This window comes from Salvelinus alpinus, chromosome 26, assembly GCF_045679555.1.
Source record: "Salvelinus alpinus chromosome 26, SLU_Salpinus.1, whole genome shotgun sequence".
NCBI lineage: Eukaryota > Metazoa > Chordata > Actinopteri > Salmoniformes > Salmonidae > Salvelinus > Salvelinus alpinus.
The window spans coordinates 10,876,044-10,882,043 of NC_092111.1; positions in this window are offsets into that span (position 1 = coordinate 10,876,044).

Consider the following 6,000-nt stretch of genomic DNA (forward strand, 5'->3'; position numbering starts at 1 on the left):
GGGAACTGGAACACACTGATGTGCACGTCGATCCAGAGCATCCCAAACATGATCAATGGGTGACGTGTGCTGAGTATGCAGGCCATGGAAGAACTGGGAGGTTTTCAGCTTCCAGGAATTGTGTACAGATCCTTGTGTCATGGGGCAGTGCATTATCATGGTAAAACATGAGGTGATGGCGGCCTTGGGCCTCAGGATCTTGTCACGGTATCTCTGTGCATTAAAATTGCCATCGATAAAATTGGAGTCGTTGTCCGTAGCTAATGCCTATCCCTGCCCATACCATAACTTCACCGCCACCATGGGGCACTCTGTTCACAATGTTGACATCAGCAAACCGCTAACCAACACGACGCCATACACGCTGCTTGCCATCTGCCCGGTACAGTTGAAACCGGGATTCATCCGTGAAAAGCAAACTTCTCCAGCTTGCCAGTGTTCATCAAAGGTGAGCATTTGCCCACTGAAGTTGGTTACGACACCGCACTGCTGTCAGATCCAGACCCTAGTGAGGACTACCAGCACGCAGATGAGTTTCCCTGAGACAGTTTCTGAAATTATTTGGTTGTGCAAACCCACAGTTTCCCCAGCTGTCCAGGTAGCTGCTCTCAGATGATCCCGCAGGTGAAGAAGCCAGATGTGGAGGTCCTGGGCTGGTGTGGTTACATGTGGTCTGCGGTTATGAGGCCGTTGGACGTAATGCCAAATTCTCTAAAACGACGGAGGTGACTTATGGTAGAGAAATTAACATTAAATTCTCTGGCAACAGCTCTGGTGGACATTCCTGAAGTCAGCATGCCAATTGCACGCTCCCTCAACTTGGCACATCTGTGTTATTGTGTTGTGGACTTTTATTGCCCCTAGCACAAGGTGCACCTGTGTAATGATCATGCTGTTTAATCAGCTTCTTGATATGCAACACCTGTCAGGTGGATGGATCATTTTGGCAAAGGAGAAATGTTCGCTAACAGGGATGTAAACATTTGAGAAAAATAATATTTTTGTGCATATGGAACATTTCTGGTCTTTTATTTCAGCTAATGAAAAATGGGACCCACACGTTACATGTTGCGTTCGTTCAGTATAGATACGCTAGCCCTGGGGTGTCAAACTGAATCGGCAACAGGGCCAAATTGATTTTTGATTTATTTATTACAAAACAGATGTGCAACCGAAACCCAAATTGGCAATTTTTTTATAAGAATAAATATTGCCCTTTATATTGCCCACTTAGGAGGCTGCTGTATATAGCATTTGAACATATTTAATCAAATAAAATATTTAATATTTGTCCAGCCTTTGCTGTTATGCTTGTAGATGTGCATGATATGCTGTGACCCTATTTAAAAAATAATTTTTAAAAAGTATTTCACTCCAAATAACAAAAACATAGCTATAGGTTTGTTGTAACATTTAAACTTAAATGCAACATTGCTGTAGGGTGCACTCAAAATGTAAGTTATTGTAGTTGAGTAGCCAGCCTAGGCCACTGCTTTAATGTTGCTGTAATAGGCCTACATCTTTCTCTTTTGTGTGGTGTTTTGTTGCAGGTTCCATTTTTTTGTTATTCATTGTCAAGCTTTAAAAACCGAAGCCAGACTGCGACATTTTAGTAACCTTCCCTCAGCTGTGCGCTGTAAACGGGACACACGACAGCAGCATAATTGGATTTGAATTCACCGGATGGGAGCAGTGATGCCAATTTAGTAATTTTGTTGCTAGATTTAGCAACTTTTCAGACTACCCTGGCAACTGTTTTTCAAACAGCACCTAGCAACAAATGTAGCTACTTTTAAACATGTATTTTGAACTTTTAGCAACTTTTGAAAAGTGGCTCAAATGCTAAAATGCACGCATTTTTCCTCTAAATGACACAAAAACGTTTTAATTTTCTGTCACACACTGTCACAACACACGTGCCTGGCTGCAAAAGTGCATTGTGAGTGACGTCATCAGCAGGCCAGCAGCAATTTCAGCAAATTGCAAATCATTGTTGGCTGACTGCAGCAGCAGTAGCACGGGTTCGACGAGACAAACCCAATGAATATAGTTGGTAACGAATGTTTGATCTTGAACAGAACTTACAACATCAATCAACAAGTTTCAATCAAAATTGTACAGCCGGAAGTACAGAAAAGAGTGGGAGTCTGTACCTGAACAAATGTCAAATCATATTTTTTGCAGAGATGGCCAGTCAATTTGAGTAACGTTATTGCGTATTCTACATAATGACGCAGTTTTACGTTATCACGCAATGACGTCACAACGTAATTTAGCAACTTTTAGCAACAACTCAACCTGCCTCTAGCAATTTACCCTGAAAATTAGTTGGCACATCAGGCTGTAATTTCATAAAGTAGATGACTGAACTGTTGACTAATTTATACTTGCCTGTGTGTCCTATTGGCCCGCGGGCCTTGTGTGACACATGTGCGCTAGCCTATTAGCCCCATTGTGACTGATTTGGGATTATTGCCCTTGCTAGTTTGATTGTATTGTCATTCCCAGCCTTAGTTACAGTTGTCTGTTTTTGTTCAAAATATGGAGTGATTGAAACAGTCCATCCCAAACGGGTGGAGGCAGTAAACAATCTACCAGGCCAGCTGTGATTTACAACCTGCTAGCAATATTGTAATGAAACAGGCAGGGAGCAGGCCTCGAACCCTCGACCTTCTAGCCCGAAGTCCAGCGCACTATCGTCTATGCCGCAAAAGCATGCTCAACGGCAGAGTTGATTTCCGCGCTTATAAACCAAGGGTCGTTACAATATGTTTTTAGACTACCAAGAAATGTATTGGTGTATTATGTTAATCATGCATTGAACTGCATCCATCTATTCTGCCAAAAATGCCTTACTGTACGTCACGTCATGGAATTGTCAAATAGAAGCTAATTTTAAAACCTCTTTATAAAGGTGGATTTTGAAGCATAAACTGGGAATTCTATATTTTTGACTGATATTATGATTGTCTGTTTGTTTCATATCTGCAACGTATTTAAAACCCTGTCACTTCCACTTTCAGTGGCAAAGGAATATTGCTGCGTGTGGATACTAACGTTTAGCTATGCAGTGAAATAATTTAATCATTAAACGATGGTGCATATATTTTGTAAATGCTTTGGAGATAATTATGGTTTAAGAGTGATGACTTGATAGAAATAATAGGTTTTATATTATGATGAATATTCTTATTCTGATTGAAATACTGACTGCAATTATACACTGCTCAAAAAAATAAAGGGAACACTTAAACAACACAATGTAACTCCAAGTCAATCACACTTCTGTGAAATCAAACTGTCCACTTAGGAAGCAACACTGATTGACAATAAATTTCACATGCTGTTGTGCAAATGGAATAGACAAAAGGTGGAAATTATAGGCAATTAGCAAGACACCCCCAATAAAGGAGTGGTTCTGCAGGTGGTGACCACAGACCACTTCTCAGTTCCTATGCTTCCTGGCTGATGTTTTGGTCACTTTTGAATGCTGGTGGTGCTTTCACTCTAGTGGTAGCATGAGACGGAGTCAACAACCCACACAAGTGGCTCAGGTAGTGCAGCACATCCAGGATGGCACATCAATGCGAGCTGTGGCAAGAAGGTTTGCTGTGTCTGTCAGCGTAGTGTCCAGAGCATGGAGGCGCTACCAGGAGACAGGCCAGTACATCAGGAGATGTGGAGGAGGCCGTAGGAGGGCAACAACCCAGCAGCAGGACCGCTACCTCCGCCTTTGTGCAAGGAGGAGCAGGTGGAGCACTGCCAGAGCCCTGCAAAATGACCTCCAGCAGGCCACAAATGTGCATGTGTCAAATGGTCAGAAACAGACTCCATGAGGGTGGTATGAGGGCCCGACGTCCACAGGTGGGGGTTGTGCTTACAGCCCAACACCGTGCAGGACGTTTGGCATTTGCCAGAGAACACGAAGATCGGCAAATTCGCCACTGGCTCCCTGTGCTCTTCACAGATGAAAGCAGGTTCACACTGAGCACATGTGACAGACGTGACAGAGTCTGGAGATGCCGTGGAGAACGTTCTGCTGCCTGCAACATCCTCCAGCATGACCGGTTTGGCGGTGGGTCAGTCATGGTGTGGGGTGGCATTTCTTTGGGGGGCCGCACAGCCCTCCATGTGCTCGCCAGAGGTAGCCTGACTGCCATTAGGTACCGAGATGAGATCCTCAGACCCCTTGTGAGACCATATGCTGGTGCGGTTGGCCCTGGGTTCCTCCTAATGCAAGACAAATTTTTTAATTTTTTTTTTAATTTCACCTTTATTTAACCAGGTAGGCTAGTTGAGAACAAGTTCTCATTTGCAACTGCGACCTGGCAATGCTAGACCTCATGTGGCTAGAGTGTGTCAGCAGTTCCTGCAAGAGGAAGGCATTGATGCTATGGACTGGCCCGCCCGTTCCCCAGACCTGAATCCAATTGAGCACATCTGGGACATCATGTCTCGCTCCATCCACCAACGCCACGTTGCACCACAGACTGTCCAGGAGTTGGCGGATGCTTTAGTCCAGGTCTGGGAGGAGATCCCTCAGGAGACCATCCGCCACCTCATCAGGAGCATGCCCAGGCGTTGTAGGGAGGTCATACAGGCACGTGGAGGCCACACACACTACTGAGCCTCATTTTGACTTGTTTTAAGGACATTACATCAAAGTTGGATCAGCCTGTAGTGTGGTTTTCCACTTTAATTTTGAGTGTGACTCCAAATCCAGACCTCCATGGGTTGATAAATTTGATTTACATTGATCATTTTTGTGTGATTTTGTTGTCAGCACATTCAACTATGTAAAGAAAAAAGTATTTCATAAGAATATTTCATTCATTCAGATCTAGGATGTGTTATTTTAGTGTTCCCTTTATTTTTTTGAGCAGTGTATTATGGTTTGGATCCTGGCTCTGAAGTTATGTGTTGGGGATAGTTACGTTTATGACATATTATTATGTTTATAATATACAATATGAAATGAATATGATCATGTGAATTCCTTATTCAATTATTTTAAATATGCTAATACAAATGTTTGTTTGTTTTAGCAGATACTTTTCGTCATGTAGTGTATGTGGACACCTGCTCGTCGAACATCTCACTCCAAAATGATGGGCATTAATACGAAGTTGATCCCCTCTTTACTGTTATAACAGCCTCCATTCTTCTGGGAAGGCTTACCACTAGATGTTGGAACATTGCTGCAGGAACTTGCTTTCATTCAGCCACGAGCATTGGTGAGGTCGGGCACTGATGTTGGGCGATTAGGCCTGGTTCGCAGTCGGCGTTCCAATTCATCCCAAAGGTGTTCGATGGGGTTGAGGTAAGGGCTCTGTGTAGCCCATTCATTTCTATATGGACCACACTTTTTGCACGGCGGCATTGTCATGCTGGAACAGGAAAGGGCCTCCCCCAAACTGTTGCCACAAAGTTGGAAGCACAGACTCATCTAGAATATCATTGAATGCTGTAGATGGTGAAGCGTGATTCATCACTCCGGAGAACTTGTTTCCACTGCTCTAGAGTCCATTGGCGGCGAGCTTAAAACCACTCCAGCCGACGCTTGGCATTTCACATGATGATCGTAGGCTTGTGTGCAGCTGCTCGGCCATGGAAACCCATTTCATGAAGCTCCCTATGATCGGTATTGGCCTGACGTTGTTTCCTGAGGCCATTTGGAACTCTGTACTGAGTGTTGCAACCAAGGACAGACAATTTTTACATGCTTCAGTGCTCGGCGGTCTCGTTCTGTGAGCTTGTGTGGCCTACCACTTCACGGCTGACCCGTTGTTGCTCCTAGACAATCCTACTTCACAATAACAGCAATTAGAGTTGACCGGGACAGCTCTAGCAGGGCAGGAATTTGACTAACTGACTTGTTGGAAAAGTGGCATCTTATGACAATGCCACGTTGAAAGTCACTGAGCGTTTCAGTACGGCCATTCTACTGCCAATGTTTTGTCTATGGAGATTGCATGGCTGTGTGCTCGATTTTATACACCT